Genomic DNA, 18,305 nt, shown 5'->3' with positions numbered 1-18,305 from the left:
ACTCATTACAAAAAAAAAAAAAAAAATTGGCATGAAGAACTATGTATATTGCAAAACAAAATGTGTCGCTTTTTAATATGTTTTTATAACCCAAACAAATTTGTTTCTCACACTCCCAGGCTGGAAAAAGGAGCCGTCCGACAGTTTAAGATTGCAGTTTGCAGTCAGCTCCGCCAAAGAATCTGTTGCAAAGCTGCCGCAGCAAATAAACGCCGTTCCCCTGCTGTGCTGCAGCTCCGCCGGCGCTCTGGTCACCGCGCCGCGGCAACCGCGGCTCCGGCATCGCTGCAGGGAAGGCGAGCGGGAGCTCCACGGCACCGGGAAAACAGCCGGAGAGCAGCAGACGCAGGTACCTGCGTCACCCCCGGCTGACAAGGACACGGTGGCCTTGCAGAAGGTTCCGTGCAGCCTCTGCAGGGGCATCGCTCCGTCCCTGGGCCCTCCCGCTCTTGCTGTGCCAAATGCACGGAGCAAAACCTGCAGCAGCATCTTCAAAGTGGCCGGGGGCTGCTCGTGATTCCCCCATCCCCATGTGCTTGTTCCTTCACCAGCATTTGCATTTCCCTCTCGCCACCTGCGCCTGACTCCTTGTCAGCAAAAAAAAAGGGGGGAAATCACAGCAGATGATTTTATTTATTGTTTTAAATGGAAACAAATGCACAACCCCAGCTTCTTGAACCCATGCAGAGATGCAAAGGCATTTGAATATACAAATGTCTCCCCGTCGGTGCTGCAAAGCTAGAGTGGGATGCAGCACCAGGGATGGACCAAGCAGCCCTAAAACCTAAAGCTGGACTGCAACAAAGCACCTGTGGGGACCCACCAGCACCTTCTTGATCCCCAGAGCAAGGCAAGGAAATGATCCCCATATCTCCAGTCAGCTGGGGAAAGCCTCCAGACCCGAGCATCCTTTGGATACAGGGGAAGGCAGAGCAACCTCCAAAACCCCCTACACACCCCAAAAAGTCCCTGGGTGTTCTCTGAATTTTACTAATATCACCCGAGCAGCACAACAGGGCATGAGGTGCTTCTCCCAAATTACCTGCAAATGCATCACAGCCAGAAGACCTAGAGATTCCCGGCTGGTTGCCTGAGGGGTTTCAAATAAATTAGCCTCCCCCAAGAAAACCAGCCTGTGAGAGGCAGGGAGCCAGCCCAGCCGGCCCCCCGGGAGCTCGCTTCGCTTTGTGCTCAGAGAATGGCTGATTCATGCTTTTTTCCAGGCATCCTTCACAAAACCTTGGATGAGGACACAACTCAAAGCTGAGCGAGTGTCTTCCACGGCGCGCCACGCTGGGCTTCCCTTTGGGAGGGATGCTGCGAGCCAAAACTGTGTATTTGTTTTTTATAAAAACACAAGAGAAGGGCTTACAACTTAATTAAGGAGGGCTGAGCATCCCCACAATAAATCAACCCAGCCCCAGGCACCTGCTGCTCCAACCCTCAGAGCCTGCTTATTTTTAGGCAGCACCAAAAAAGTCAAGTCTATTTTAACAATATATTTTCACACTTAATTTGGAAGTCCTTAAACAATAGCAAGCGCTGGATCGAGAGTGGTGCAGACTCAGAAAAGGAGCAGGAATCCCTCACCAATCCCTCAAAGACAGAGAAAACAGAATAAAAGGCCTCCCTGCAGACACCCTGTAAATGCAGATGGGCTCCAGGGACAGCCCATGCTCTTTGCTCCATGAACCCCATTTCATTTTGGGGTGGCACAGCCCCCTCCCATCACCCCCACAACCCTTCTCATCGCTCAGGCCCCCTCAAATGTTCTTTGGTTCCTCTTGAAGCCGCACAGAGGTAAACCATAGCATCGACACTTTATTAATTTGCAAGGATAGAGGCAATTAACAGCACTCCGCTTCGAAAAACCCTAATTGCTTTTCTGCCGAATCTCCTACGGACAAAGGTCTGTGCTCGGGTAACTCTTCGCACGAGCGGCACCGCAAGGGGATTAGAGCAGCGGGATGCAGAGATGCCAGCGGATATTTACGACGGCGGCAAGATAAATAGCAAGGTGACGCGGGTGACGCTTATCCCCCAGCAGCGCTCCATCACCGCAGCCTCGCCGCTCCGAGGGCACAATGATGGCTCCCAAATGTTTGGCGTGATGGATGATGCGCTGGAGTGACAGTTGCTGGGGCAACCAGCTGCAGAGGGACCTGGCCATCCCCTCGGATGGGCTCCAAAATAAACAGGGTGTCCCCACGCCAGGTGGGGACAAGCTTGTCAATGAGAGCAGCAGCTGCAGTTTTCATTGTTTCATAGAGGATTATGGTTGCAATAATGGGAGCGATATTAGGGATGTGACAAGGGCAGAGAGTAATGGCTCCCCCTTGGTGCTGCAGCAGGGTGCTGGGACCCATGTCACCCAAATCCACTGCTTATTCTCAGCAAAAGCGTCTCCCCAACCATTGCTCTGCAGTTACGCACCCAGCCCTAGTGCCAGGACCTGTCATGGGGCATCTGAGAACACACCACTGCTGGTGTTATCTCTGGAGAAGGGGGTTTCCCTCCCTAAGAGGAGGAAACACAGCACAAATACCTTCCTTAACCCTTGCAAAGCCACGTGGAGAGGCTGCAAGGGCACCAAACACACCCTGCAAGGAGGAACAAGCTGCAATGCCAAACAAGCCAGAGAAGGTCTGGTCCAGCCCAGAATTACCCTTCACATTGCACACTGAGCAACACAAGCACATTTGTCTGCTCATAATCAATGCCATGAACAAACCAGAGTCACCAAACGGACCTGAGCAGCCTCTCTGTGCCCAGAGGCCCCTGAGCCACATGCCCTGGAGTTCAGGGCAGAATCCCCCCCCCTCCCCCCACCAAAAAACCCACCAATTTCACCCCATTTCAGAAGCCCACAAACACAGCCCAGCTGTACCTGGCCAGAAGAACCACAGGGTCATGGAGCTTGGCAGGAAATGAGGCAGAACAGCCAAAGGGAGTGGAGTGGTCCCACCCCCCTATTTAAAGGCTCATGCCCCACAGCTGTGGCCCCTCTGGGTTTGGGAGGCTCCAGGTGTTCCTCATCAGGGCTGTTGTGGCTCCTGCATCCCATTCCTGCTAATGGGCATCCCCCGGGAATGCCATCCCCCTTCTTCCTCCCAACACAGTGATGTGCTCCCCCACTTAAAATCCCCTTCCACACTTGAACACACACTGATTATTTTCCTGCATTAAGAAGCAGTGTCTATGGCTGCAAATCTGCCAGCAGCTCATCCCTCATGGCCCCCATGTCCCCCCTCCAGCGCCTGTCCCTTAGTCCATCCATCCCTGCATCAGCACTGCCAAGAGCTCCCTCTAAGATCTCTGAGCCAGGAGCAAACCTGGTCGGGGGGAAAACACATTCACCTGGTCCGCAGGAAAATCCTGCACCAGTGTAATGCCAGCACCCTCAGGCACATCGCAGTGATGGGGGCTTGGGGACATCCCCTGGGGATACCCAGGCCAGGGGAGAGGATGACACTCACTGTCCCCGCCCGGTGCTGTGGAGCAGTGGGCCATGACCCACAGCCACATGAGCCCCCCCCACTGCAACCTGGTCCCCCTGCATCTCCCCTTTGCATTAATCATCTCCAATTAGCCCCGGCAGACAGCAAACTGAATGTGCCAGATGACCTCTGCCCCAATATCCCCCCCGGCTGGTGTCCCCCGAGCATGGCAGTGACACAGGGGGACAGAGGAGGGGAACAGAGCGGGGTGGTGGGCTGTCACTGCTCGATGGGAAAAATGAGCCCCCCTTTCCCTCCTCCTCCCCAGTTCCCCCAGGTTGACGCGGGAAGAATAGACCCGTTTGCTGGCGGGGCTGAGTAATGCGCTGAGCCGCTCCTCCCCGGCAGTGAGTAATCATGCCTTTGTCCCCCTCGCCAGCGTGGTGTGAGCAGGGGACACAGTGTTCTCGTTATAACCCTACGGCCACCTCAGCCCCCCGCCCCACGTGGGACCCAGGGCAGCATCCCAGAGGTGACAGTTCCACACCACAGCAAGTTGTGCCCATGCGGGGACATCTGTGTGACATCTGGGCAGCATCCTCCCTCCAGCTGCGGGTCGGTGTGCCTGCCGTGTTGGGGCACACGGGGCTCCCTTCGCCACGCTGCCGGACCCCACGAAGCACCAGGTCCGTGGAGAGGCACCTCCCTGCTGGGCACCATGGAAACGCGGCTCCTGTGGAAGAAAAAAACATCAATAAATCTCCTGTTTTACCTGGTCTTTTTCCTGCTTCCCGAGGAAACACCAGCGGTGTGAAGGGTTTGACCCCAGCGCCATGGGTTGCCAGCAGCTCTTGCCCACAGCTGCCCAGGGATGAGTTTCTCCCCCATTGGTCCCCCCCAGGACGCATCTCGGGGTGCACAGGGCCAAGCACTGAGGGATCCCAGAGCATCCCTCCCTCCCCGGTGCTGAGTCACTCGGTGCCAGCGGTACCCAGGCACCAGCACCCACACGGCAGATGGCAAGCCTCTCCCCTTGTGATTTCATTTGGGTTTTGTTTTTAATTTTTGGCTGTTATTTCGGTCCACAGCCCCCTCTCCCTCCCTTCCCCCGGCCATGTCCTTCCGCCACCTTCTCCTGGGAGGAGAGGGCAGATGTGGTGAGCATCAGGGTTTTGCATTTCAGTGCCTCCCTGCAGCCCTTGGTGACTTCCCTGGGGGACATCACAGGCTGGTGATGTCCCACATGGGGCAGCACTGGCTGCTGCACTGGGGTCCAGCCACCCCGGAGCTTCTCATGGCATTCACACCTCTACCAGCCGGGGCAGGTCATGCCAATGTCCCCCGGCTGAGTTCTACACGCTCCTCTTCTGCACATGCGGTTTCTCCTCCGCTCCTTTGCCATGGCTGCATGTCACCAAGCCGAGGGAGAAGCCTCTCTGCGTCGTTACGAGTTCAGCAGCTCAGCTGTGCCGGGGAACGGAAAAGAAAGAAAGGAAAAAAACCACCCAGCGCGAGCAAGACAGACTATAAATAAAAGCTGGAGAAGTGGGAGGCAGCAGCCACAAGGGCTTTCTGAAGCAGCGAGAGAAGCAGGTGCATTGGCTCCGGCACTCAATGCCATCGTGTTTCCTGAAGAAGACCGGGCATCCCTAATCGCCGGGTGGGAGCACCGCAGAGCCGGGCTTCCCTCTGTGAGCTGGGGAGCCACAAACCTCCGAAAAGCAAATACTGCATGGAAGGGATGGGAGCATCACTGAGCAGAGGCAGCTGAGGAAGAGGAAGGGAGGGAATTGAAGGCTCCAGCACTAATGTGGCCCCAACAGCTCCAGGTTTAACGGGAGATGGGGGATCCTCCAGCCAAAAATTTCTACTGGAGTTAATGGTGGATGGAGGGAAGTGCCAGAGCTCAAAGCATCTCAGCCTTGGGTGCATCCAAACCAGGATCTCCCCAAAAAGCGTCCCAGCCGTGCGGGAGCGGGATGTGAAGTGTCACCTGGAGCTGCCGGCGACAGGGACCCTGCGCCCTGCCGGTGCCTGTCAGTGTGCAAGGAGGGGAAAGAAAGGAGGAAGAAAAGGAGACAGATGGGCGGCGATGGAAACATAAGTTAACTCGAAGGAAGCGGAAAAACAGCAGGCAGGGAGCAGATCCCGGCACATATGCTGTTTCGCAGCCAGCCAAGCTCAGGGGGTTCCTTTTTGTCCCTGTTCTTCGTCCCCATGGGGGGGCTCGAGCCACATGGGGAGGGTGGCAGTAGGAGGGGGGAAAAGGCTTGAGGTTTGGGGCAGAAAAGTGGGTGTGCAGCCCCAAGCGGCTGGGACGAGAGCTCAGGGGCAGCTCATGGCCACGGAGCATTGTGGAAGCCAAAAGCAAAATGTGGGCAAATCCACAGAAGAAACATCGGTCAGATGGACAGTACTCGAGCCTGGGAATCACGAACCGATTCCCTACGGCAGCTGGGGTGGCTTTGACCGGGAGAGATGGGAATAAAACCAAACCGAAGCCAAAGCAGGGAAGCTGAGACCCTCAAAAGTCCCTGAGCCCTGCGGCACCGCTGGTCATGGGTACCCCAGTGCTGACCCAGCATCACTGGTGGCTCCGGCCACCCCACCACAGCAAGAGGGGGACCCCGGGCACCCCGCATCGCCCCCACCGCCCACAGCAATGCGGTGGGGGCCTCCCGCTGCCGCAGCCCCCGACTCGCCCAGAATAACAAGCAGGCGGAGACGCAGGGCTGCCGGGAGCATCTCTCTGGCGACGTTCAGCCGGGTGCTAATGAGCGCCGGGCTCTCCGATCCGCTTGGCGAATGTCACGACCCAGATTAATTGCTCAAAAAAAAGACACCCAAAGGCTGCTAATAAAAGAAAAAAAATGGAGAAATTAAAAAAAACAACAACACAAACCTACAACAAGTCCCCCACAGTAGGCAGCACATCCCCCTTTGCATCCCAGCCCGGAAAGCCCGGCCCGCGGCAGGAATGCGTGTCGGGGCGGCGGGCCAGCCCGCGCCGTGGGCGCACACAGCCGCCCTTGTTCCCGCTCCCCGGCGGAGGGTCAGCGCCGCCGGCCGGCCCCGCCGCACAAGGGGAAGCCTGTTCGGAGGCAGCCGCGCTCCCCGGCGGGATGCAAACGCCTTCCCGGTGGCTGCCAGTGCGGCCGGATGCTGCCGCAGGACCCCATGGCCTGGCACAGCCTCCCCAGTGCCTCTCACTGCCCGCGGGGGAAACTGAGGCAGCAGCGGGGCGCAAGCGCTTGAAGGGACACAGCGGCTTCACTGAGAGCTTTCTTAATGTCATCCAGAGCCCTCGCTGGCATGGGGCATTGTGAGCAGGTGGCCTCTGCATCTTCATGCAAGACCTTCCTCCCGTGAGCACCCTTTCTCCCCCGAGCCTGCAGACACAAGCATCCTCCAAGCCTTTGGTTTCCAGGCCCTCTGGCAGCATGCGGCTGGTCCTCAGGTGCTCTTGGAGCTGTCGCTCAGCCACTCGCCACCTTCATGCCTATTCAGCATCCCCCACGCAGCTCCTGGCGCTTTGTTCGCAGCATCCTCCCACTTGCCATGTCCTCCACAGGTCACTGCCACCACTGTCTTGTCCCAATGGGTCCCCCCAGTGCTGCATCAGCGCTGGGGTCAGGAACCTGCACCCAAGGGATGCTCATGCCAGGACAGGCTCCCCTTGGTTACAGCCTTCCTGCGTCAACATCCCCATCTGGTCGGGTCATAATCCATTTATTGCGTGAAAATACCCCCCTGTGTGGAAAGCAGGTCCTGAGCATCCCGTGGACATGGTGGCTTCTCCTCTGTGCAGCCCCGAGGAAGAGGAGGAGGACAGAGGGTCCCCCTGCCCCACCAGCCAGAAAGGCAGGAGGAGAAGGAGGGAAGGGAGTGAAAGCAGATGGGAGATGACCGGCCTGCTGCTCTCTGGTCTCCAGGACTCCTGACCTAGTTATTAGCTGGGGAGGTAAAGCACGAAGCAGAGATGGATGGGGGAAGAGCCCACGCCCAGAGATGCAGAAATAAACGGGTGATGGACGAGTTAACCCAGCGCCAGGGAGCTTCCGAAAAGGCCCATGAGACAGACCCTGGCTCTGAGCCACTGCAGCTCGTCCTGCCGCCCGTCACACTGAAGAGCCATGGCAATATTTCACGAACCTTCTGACAAGAGACTTAAACTGCTGCACCCACACAACTGAGAGGAGATGTGGGGGCTGCGATACCCCCAGGACAGCGCTGCCCGCTGCCGGCACCTCCGTCTGCGGGGAAAAGCAGCTCAAGGAGCAATGGCTGGGAGACAAAACCAGGCAAGCTCGAATTAGAATTAATAAGGCACAAATTGTTAGTGGCAAGAAGGATTAACGCTGGGAAGAGGCTGCCAAGGGGCACAGGGAGAGAGCGGTACGTCTTCTCATTTCTGCTCAGCTCAGAGCTGCACATCCCATCCCAGCAGCAAAATGTGAGCCCTGGTTTATCCCTGCACCTTCAGAACGGAAACCTCTGCAGCGTCCCTGGGGGGGACAGCCGTGCTCTGGACCTGCTGCAGCCTGGACATGCCAAACCCAGGATCCGCACCACGCCAACACGTGCTTAGCGATGCCAGCAGCCACATCCTGACCTGTTTGGGGAGCAGCTCGCTCACAGCGAGCAGCCCAGCTCCATCCGCTGTGCAGAGCTTGGTAAGCAGCTCGCAGCCTCGCCTGGCACGCTGAAGCCCGATTCCCAGCCCAAGAGCATCACTGCGAGACAAGCACCACAGCTCCCTAAACCCAGGGATCTCTCCTTGCCCGGCAGGAGCAGCTGCAATCCCATCTGTCTGTCTGGGCATCCAGCAGCACATTGGGAAGATGCTCTGCAGCGCTGCCCACCCGTGATGCCCCCACCCCGAATCACCGGGCCACCTTTGGAGACCATGAGGTTGCACACAGGAACCCACTGACCTCCCTGGGCTTCTGGGAGCCCCCAGCCGGTACCAGCCCCTGCGCGGTGCCGGCGGCTGCGGGCGGCTGTGGCTGCGGCGGAGGTGGGAGCGATGACTCAGGAGATAATGAGGCAGATGAGAAGGAGGAGAGGAGCGGGTGAGCGGACGTGGAGGGGAGGCAGCTGCGTCCTTCGGGCCTCCACCCGCTCCCCCCTTACGCAGCATCGCAGCTGGGGTGCGGGCACACGCACCCCTGGCCGCTCTGACTCACACGGGGGGCACAGCAGCACTGGGGCGGGGGGATAATTTTAAACCCCCCTCTGGGTACATCCATCCCTCCTCCTGCCAGTGATGCGGGTCCCCAGGCAAGGAGGTGGGAGGGAAGTGGGGCTGCATTTGGGGCACCATTGGGATGATGCTTCTGGGGTTCATCCGGCCCCCACCCATCACCCACCGCTTCGGCTCCCACTGTTGTGCCACCCTGCACGGAGCCCATGGACTGGCCACCCGGGCTTTGAGCAGTTCCTTTCATCCTCAGGGCTCCTACTGCTGCCAAACCTGCCGGTTCCACAGCTCCTGACAGGTAAACAGCTCGGGGAAACTGAGGCAGGGAGACACCAGACTTGCCCAAGGCTGCTGTTGGCGACAGAGCTGGAGACAGAAGTCAGGAGTCCTGGCTCCTGTGTTCATCTTCGTTCCAAGCTCATTTAAAAGTCATTTTTCCCTGCAGAGCAGCGTGAATAACCCACAGAGCGGCCGATGCCACTGGATCTCCCTTTGCTGGCCCAGCCTGTTGGTGGCTTCACCCCCACACAGCACCAAAACGCACCTGCTGTAGCTGAGAGCCATCCCCGCCATGCCGCACATTCCCAGGCATGGCACACCGTGCTTCCCAGCCTCAGTTTCCCTTCCTGTCCAAGGGCACCCACTGGCCGCACAGGCAGACCTGCGCTTTGGCTGCCTCAGTTTCCCCAGTGCTGGAGTTCAGCTTTTGGCCACCTCACCCCCGGTAGTACCGGGAACACCAGGGACCCTCCTCTGGCTCACAGCATCGCTCTTCCCCGGGAGCTGAGCCTTGGCAAGGGGAAGGAGCTGCTTATGCAGAACAAATGGAATCAATCAAAACAAAAGGCAGCGGGCCTGCTTCTATTTATTACCCATCCAAGGTTTTAAAATGTATCTACAGACATCTACAGCCATATGGAGAAGGGGAATCCACCGGGGCCACTCCAGTGGGCAGGGAAAGGCAGGATCAGCTGTGGGTCTCCATGGGGTCTCCTCCCAATTTCTCGCAGCTTTTCAGCCCTCTGCATCGCACGCCCAGAACATTCTGCACCGGTCCCCAGCTGCCCGCCAGTTAGGGACGATGCCACCAAGCAGTTGGGGTGCATGGAGCAAAGCGGGGATGAGGAAAAGGGCAACAACATCTCCCCAAACCAGCCGGCGCTGGGTGCAGCAAGGCTCCTGCAGCACCCCCTCCATGGACACTGCAGGCACTCGGGATCCACGGTGCAGGATCCAGCAGCAGGATCCAGCCCACGCTGCCGAGTCAATTGAATCTGTGCCTGCTTTTTTCAGGGCTGTCACTCCTGCTAACAGACTCCCTGAGCTCCAAGCAGTTTCTCGCCTCTCCCTTGGCCTTATCAGCTCATGGAAGAGGTGATGCTGGAGGTTCCTCTCGGCTCCCTTCCCAGCTGGGGCAGCACTAGTGCTTTGGCATTAAAACAGAAGTCAGCAGCGGCAAGGAAGGCCGATCAGAGATGGCTTATTAATGTGGTGATGAGGCAGGAGATGGGCAGCGGCACGTCAGGGCGGAGGGACAAGCTGGCACCTTTGTGGCCAGGGGCTGCTGCAAAACACCGCGGACTCTCGCCCTGCGTGGTGGACGTGAGACCAGCTCACAGCGAACAGCAGACCTGGGCGCTGTTTCCCAAAGGTCCTGCTCCTTGGGTAGGCACCTGTGGGCGAGCTGCGCTGGCGTGCAACCTGCTCTTCACCCCTGTGCACGCACTGGGACGTGCCTCAGCTTCCTCATGCTGTCAGACATTGCCTATCCTGTTCTAGGAGCCAGCCCAATGGCAGCAGGACCTGCTGAGCCTGACCTACCAGCAAACCCTGGGAGCTGGTCTCTGCAGAGATGGTGGGGGGCCCAGCTCCTGCGGGTCTTGGCCCCAGCTCACAACCCCCCATGAGGGTGCTGAGCCCCAGCCCGGTGTCTGGCCAGGCTGCGCATCGAGAGCGAAGTGACAAAGTGACAAAGCGATGCCAGGCTGCTGCTGGCTGCCAGCACGTGCGGTGCAGCCATGTGCTGCCCAGCCACTACCCAGGCAATTATATAGGAGATGCCAGCTGGGTTTGTGGCTATCAGAGAACAAACCAGGCCAGGCCACCTACCTGAGCTCCCCGTGGCATCCTTCTCACTGCTGGACCTGCCACGTTAATTGTGTCTCTGGGCTGACACGGGGTCCAGCACAAAACGGGGGGCCTGGGGCAGAGTGGGACTCGCATCACGTTGGGGTCACCGAAGGCTCAACCTGATCCCACAGCCAGGAACCCCCATGGGAACCCGGCAGCTCCGGGCAGGGACACCCCACTGCTCCAACCTGCACCCCAGAGCCTGTATCCCAACCCGGGGGGCGGCGGGGACCGCTGGTCCGAGGGGAACGGTGCTGGGAGGGGGGATGCGAAGGATGCAGCTGGCGGGGGGGATGTAAAGGATGCAGCTTGCGGGGGGGGGATGCAGATCCCGGCCGCCGGCGCCCCCTGGCGGCCTCGCCCCGCCCGGAGCCCCCCCGGCCCGGGCAGGGATGGACCCACCCCCGCAGCATCCCCGTGGTCCGGACAAGGATGGGATGGGATGGGATGGGATGGGATGGGATGGGATGGGATGGGATGGGATTCCTCCCTTCAGTATCCCCCCCGCCAGCCTCCCATCTCCGCACTGCCCAGAGCACCGGGCGGGGGGCACAGCCCGGTAGCACCGCCCCCCCCTCGCCCCATCTTGATCGGTTTGAGCAGATTAAAATCACATGTCAAAGATGTAATTAGGTTTTTTTGCACCTGGGTGCTACCCAGCACCCCAAGGGACCCGATGCACCAGGAGCAGCTGGGCCCCCCCATTTGCTGCGCCCCATGTCAGCGTGTGCTCCCCTCTTTGAAGCCCCCATCGCCAACAGCCCCCCACGCTGCAGAGCTGCTGCGACATCTACAGCCCTCAAATTCACTGCCTTCCCCTGCAGACACCCCTGCTCAGCACCAACCTGCTGGGGGGGCACGGCCAGTTCGCAAAGATTTTTGCCTCCAGAAGACTAAATCCGATAGGAATGGGGGGAGAGGCAGGAGGGGAGGGAGAAGAGTTACTGTTTTCTTTTCCCAATTTGATCTTATTAAAACTTCATTCAAAGAAATAGACTTTTCATCTCAAATCTCATGCAAGTTTCATGGCACTGCAGATGGTGGAGTGAGAAAACGCCCGTCAGAGAGTTTAATAACAGGATCCAGCCCTTAAACAGGTTCCTTGCCGGAGAGGGCTGTGCTGGCTGGTGGCCCCACCAGCACTTTAATTGCCGTCTCCCCGCTCCCACCCTCTAATCGCCTTGCTCACGTTCCTCCTAGTTAAATCTGCAGCACTCTTGCATTAATAAATCCCCCCGATGCACCAGATGCAGGCGGCAAGCGCAGCCCAGCATCGCCAGCCGTTGGGAGATCAGCGTGGCCGGGTCGTGTCCTGCTGTCACCCCTCACTGCACGCTGTGCCTCAGTTTCCCCCATCTCTCAAGCAGGAATCGCCCTATTGCTCTGCTGGGAGGGGACGCAGCCGGTGATGTGTGTGGTGTGTGCTTGGTGAGGGAGCAACGGTGGCATTGCCAAGGCCTCTTGTGGGACCTGACTACCGTGTGCTAAGTGGTGCAGGCGCTTCAGACGTCCCCCAAGGACGGTGGAGGATCCTCCCACCCCACAACAAAAGGGGCAGCTGCCTCTCAAGGCTCCGTGGGAGCGGTGACTAAACAGCATCCCCAATACAGTCATTAATAAACATCGATGCTGCCCGGGTGCCGCTCGCCTCCGCGCTGTACAGAGCCCAGCTCAGCATTGCAGTGAGGTGCTGATTCATCACAGCTCGCAGGGAACCAGCTCCGCTCAACTCCTGCCTCTCCAAGAGGCTGCGCAGCCCCCCAACACAGCTCACTGGGGTCTCCTCTTCATGCCTGGGTGTCGCAGCAGCCACAAGCATCACTAGGCAGCAGCAAAGCATCTGGTTTCCTACATAAGAGGAAAGCCCAGTCTGTCCCCCAGCTCCCGGCCCAGAGGTGGGTATGGAGGAGCCAGGGTCTCAGCTCTCAGGCCCTGGTTCTGCTCTGCAGCCCCCCCATCATGGTTGTGAATATCGGGGCTACCCACCATAAACGGCCCCCCCTCGCCCCCTCCAAGCTCAGTCGTGCTGAGGGGCAGCTCTGTGCCACAGCATCCCTGCACAGACACAAAGATGGGGGACGTGGGGTGTTCAGACGGAGCCTCCCCACGGGGATGGGGCACAGGGGTACCCAGAGCCCGGCACCCGGAGCTGGATCATCACCGGCTGCGAGGCTGGGGAGACGCAGAGCTCCGAGCAATGCTGAGCCCAACCGGCCTGGAGAACAAACCCAGAGCTCAGAGCAGGAGAACTGCACCCCCACATCTGCTGCGTTATTGCTGAGGACCCCCCGGACCCCCGCCCCAGCACCCAGGGATGCTGCAGCTCTGCAGCCGTGCAGCTCTGCCCGCCCTCCCCAGCGCCCGGGGGAGCGGGGGGCTCAGCCCACCCCGAGCCCCTGCCCGGGCTCCCCCGACACCCCCCATGCTCGGTGGGGCTCGGGGACCAGCTCCGCGACCGCCTGCCAGGAGCATCTTGCCACAAGAGGGAACCCCTGGGCCGGAGAAATCCGCCCGGCATCCATTGACGGCTTTGCACCCCTGTTTGCAGAGGGATTTGGGGCCAGAACAGGACGTTCTCCTCTCGCTCAGCTCACTAGCAAGGGGTCTCGGACCCTTCTCTTGCCCCAAACTGCCTGCATGCACCTCCCATCGTTCCAAAACTCACCCTGCCCCAGGCGAGGTGCAGCCCCACGGATTCCCGCTCTGACCCGGTTTTTGGCTCATGGGATTCCTGTTTCTGCCTTCCCTTCCCCAGCTGATCTGATCCGAGGGATGAGGGGCATGCAGGACACAGCACTGACAGTGGGGGAACACTGAGCTGAAGGAGGGAGCTGAGCAGGGCAAGGTTACTTAGGCATCCCATAGTGCCACAAGAAAAAGCCACATAGTCCGTGTGGGCAGCTTGGTCAGGCGAGGACAGCTGGGACACTTGTTTCACCACGATGATGGAAAGCCAACAGGAATTCCAGGAGAAATATAGGTGGCCCAGCATCTGGTTGCAGCACTCAGGAGGGACACCAGGGTCCCCAAGAGCCACCAGAGCTGAGCATTCCTTGGAAGACAAACTCACAATGATGTGCTGGGAGAAGGGTGGGGGATGCTGGGGAATTCACCTGCCCCACAAAGCCAGACACACAAGTACCAGGAGCAAGGGAGAGAAAGGCAAAGCGGGGAAAGGGGAAGAAAGATGCCAGGAGCATGGAGAACCAGCATGGAACAGCAGGATTAGCAATGATAAACTCACAGCTAAACTGGGCTTATGTCAGCATGTATTACCCAAGAGTGACAGGAATGATGGGCTTGCTCATCTGCCATTTATAAGTGGCAAATTCTCCCTCCATCCTGCTTACTATAAATTAGCTGGCATATGTCTAATCGTCTTTGCAAGCGCAACTCAACTGGCAGAGATTAAGGCCCTGCTCCTCCTCCAAAGCCAGCGCTGCACTCCGCTGCAGGGCAGGAGCAGAGTGCTCTGCACCTGGCTGCTCGGGGACAGCGGGGAGAGAGGGCACGAAGGATGGCACCCAGCTACACAAAGCAAGTCCTCACAGGCCCCCCGAAACCCCAAGCCCTAAGGCAGCCAGGCCCCAGACCAAGAAATCCCCATTTCTACCATCCACCAAGGCAGCTCACGTCATGAGACAAGCCCTCCTCTCTGACCTCTTCGGATCTCAAGGCATGGGGTGCCTGTCACCTGGTTAGCCCATCATGTAGATGGGGACAAAGAAACAGCACTAACAGGTACCTGAGGGATCAAGAAGAACCAAATTCCTGACTCCTTCCCAAGCAACCTACTGCACTTGAGCACAGCTCCCAGTCCACAGCAGCACTGATTTCCATGGGAGTCACAAACAGCCATTAAAACCAGATTTAGCTGGGGAGCCGGCTCTGTCTGTGAGCGAGACACGCGGATAAGAGCCGGGATGACGAAACCCAAGGCACTTATTAAACAATAAAGTGGTGCAAGAGGCGTGTGCGTGCGTGGGGGTGTTTGCATGGCTAACTGCTCGCCCCAGGGCACGTGTTGCTCGGCCAGCAAAGGTGCTGCTTGGGTGGTGGGAGACCCTTGGCTGACACATCGGCTGCAAGTCAAGCATGTCAAAACAATCTTGGAGATTGTGGAAAAACTCAGCTCTCAGACAGGACTGCTCCACCGCATCAGCATGAGCCCTCGGAGCCAGAATAAACAGCGACTCAGGAGGGCAACGAGCAGAGGTGATTGCGGAGGGACAGGTTTGCTGGGAGGCAGTGAGAGGCACTGCAAAAGGGAGGATTTGGAGACCTGGCTGCCCTCCTGCCATGATGCTGAAGAAGCAGAGCAGCTCCCTCAGCCTCGGGGTGTCAGCGGGCTGAGTGTAAGATCCCCGAGCTTTGCAGGGTGTTCTCATTCTCCTTAAGCAAATGTCTTTCCCTCTTTATCCCTTGTCTTCTTTCAAGAAAAGAGATAAATTCAGCAGTGTCAGCTCTCAACGTTATCATGCTTGTGAACCAGTGTGTAGGTGGGATGAGGATGGAGAGGAAGCATCCCCTTCCCGCTGACAGCCAAATCTCGCTTCCACACCCCAGGCAGAGGAAAAGGGAGTTACATCCATCTCCTCGACACAGCCCCGGCCCAGGGGAAGCTGCACTTGCTATTGCCAGCGACACATTCAAGACCTGAGCTGGGTCACCAGCCTGATGGCCCGACCTGCTACTCTGCCAGTCGGTGCCACCTCCCGGGCTGGCCTTGGCAAGGCGAGAGAGCAGTGTAACGTGATAATGACCAGCTGGCCTCGGAATCTGCCGCTCCAGTTTGCTGGGAGACGGGGCAGGAGAGCGAGGACTTGGCTGTGAAGAGAGCGAAGGGAAATCCGCAGCACGACACGGGCAGCCCGAGGGGCGCTCGCTGCCGGATGGGTCGGCCAGATGCTGTTTGTTCATCGAGGGGAGAAAAGGGCCGCACGCACCAGCCATATGCGACAGCTCCCCCGTGCCGCTGTGCTGGGGTTGCAGGGGGATTGCAGTTTCCTCCCATCCTATGAGTTGGGAGGATGCTGAGAGCCAGGTGGAGAGCGATGCTCGGGCAGCGCGGTGCTGGGAATCCAGGCAGAGCAGGTTGGGGAACCTTGTTTGAGGTCGTCTCTAATTAGCATCGCTCTCTTCTCCATCTCTGGACCTGCAGAGGGTAAGTGAGCTTGACTCAGGGATCCCTAGGGACACAGACAGCTCCAGGCCATCAGCACTAACCATATAACTCGGAGACAGCTGCAGGGAGCTTTGAGCAGCCTCAGGCACGGGGCTGTGGGACAAAAAGGCAGCTGTGTCCGTCTCTCGAGGGGCAGCCGGCTCCTCTATATCGCTGTTACCCCACCAGACTGCTGCAGACAGACCCCTGAGGAACGCAAGCCTCTGGAAACGCGCTGCGGGGAGGTGAAGGGCAGTGTATTTATTTAGTAGGAAGGTTTCTATACACGGCCGGCTTGCTGCCTGCCCTGCTGACCACAGGCATGAGAGCCTTTGTGCACAAAACATCCAGAGAAAACTACCTCTAATTAGAGGGTGGGGTTAAAAATATCCATAGTCCATAAACAGAGGGAGGCAGACAGGGAAAAGGCACATGCCAGCGTGACTGACGCCCCGGGAGCAAGATGAGATTAGGAGCAACTCAGCCTCACGCATACAAACGATTCAAAATAGACGAGCATATGCCTGAGCATTGAACCAGGGAGAAATGACGGGACTGGTGTGGGCGTGGGGTCATGCTCGGTGACACCAGGGAATCAACACCTTGTCTAGACTATTGCAGACAAGAAAAGAGATGCTGTCTTAGGAGTGAGAGGCAGAAAGCTGCCCTGGCAGCAGAAGCAGCGTGGAAAAGAGAGGGACGCAGGCCAGGTGCCCATATCTATTCCCAGAGCCGTGCACCAGCGGAGGTGTCTGCCAGGACCTCCTTCCTCGCAGGACAGCAGACCAGCCTGCCACAATCACGGCTTCGGAGTTAAGGAGGTCTGGAGCAAACCTGCTGGCTGGGGCCCAATCCAGATGGACAGCCCCGAGGACTCAGACAGGCTGCTCCTCCGCACACGAGCCGTGGCACAGCGCGCTGGCAGAGCCCTCGGAGCCCCGGTGCCTCGGATAATAAGATTCCTGTCTGCCGTGTGTATTGCTATTGAAAACGCATCGTGACAGACACAGCCTGTCATTACAGGTTTGAGCAGCTTCTTCCCAGCAGGGCTTGAACCTCAGTTTGGGCCTCCAGGCACTACAAGCATCAGAAGGATAACCATTTGCTCTGAGTTGCCTTCAGCTGCTTTCAGATCCCAAATAACTTTGTGTACAACACGCTCCCTGCAACCTTTAGAAATCCCAAAGGTGCTTCTGTTCCAGTTTAGTCCTCAGTCACCTTCCCCCCATTCTTGCAAGCGCCAGGACCGAGGTCCCGCTGCCACCACCACTTCTGGCCCTTTCTGCTCCATCAAATCCCTCTTCTTGCTTTGAGCAGGGATGGGAAGCTCTTCATAGAACAAAGAAACCACAGAAGGAGGCAGGTTTCTGCTGCCCCTCATCACGCCTGAATACATCCCCGCACTACACAGGGCTGCTCTTAGTGCATATTTTATTCTAGTTACTTGTTTCAACATTAAATAATGAAATGGGAGCTCCATTTGTGTGTGAAAATCAATGTTTTACACTGCAGCACTTTGCCATCCCGGCTTGATGGGCGCTAGAGTTCTTGTATAATATTTATCGTGACTCCTTTTGCTTGTTGAGTTTCACATTTCAAACGGCTCCTCAGTGGTGATGGCAGATTAAAAGGCAGAACCTCGCTGCAGTAAAACCACGGAGGCAGTATAAAGAGCTGGCGCTGGTCCTATCTGCAGAGAAAAAGTGCATGAGAAACCCTCCCGTCCTCTCTTTTTCCTCTTTCACAGCTCCACTCTCCCCTGATGAAGCTGCTATGGGAAGTTAAAGAGGAAACTGACACCTCGGTGATTACATTTTAATGCTGATTATACTCTATGTCATCATCTTTTACATCTCCTGTCATTTCACTCCAAATGGACCGTGTTAAAATGACTCCTTACCCAACAGGGACCCAACACAAAGGTTGGTGGAGTCAGGTTTTAAGCCCTATAGTCTTATTAGGCGATTCCTTCCCCTTCATCCTCGGTGAAATGTCCCATCTGGCCATTAGAATTGATGAGAACCTCTGTATTAATTTGACCAGGCTCAGATCAGCCCTTTAAATCTACTCATTAGCGTCTTGAGTTAGATCTGCTACATGATGAAGCTAAATACATTTTTACATCCCTTAATTTCCGAGCTGGTTTACAGAAGAGAGAAGAGCTCGGCTTTCATTCCAGCTGCTTGATCTTCAACTGCATCTTAATTACATCCCCATCACACGCTACTGACAGTCGATGACGCATGAAGCAGCTGAATCGCTGCATTGGGGGCTGATAACTTTTGTGTCTTTCTGTTAATCAAAGGAAAAGGTTCTGGGCCACTTTTGAGGACCACGCAGCAGCTCGGGATGCTCCCTGTGCAAAGGTGCTTTT

The sequence above is a fragment of the Nesoenas mayeri genome (assembly GCF_963082525.1).
Source record: "Nesoenas mayeri genome assembly, chromosome: 22".
Taxonomy (NCBI): domain Eukaryota; kingdom Metazoa; phylum Chordata; class Aves; order Columbiformes; family Columbidae; genus Nesoenas; species Nesoenas mayeri.
This window is presented reverse-complemented; position numbering follows the sequence as displayed.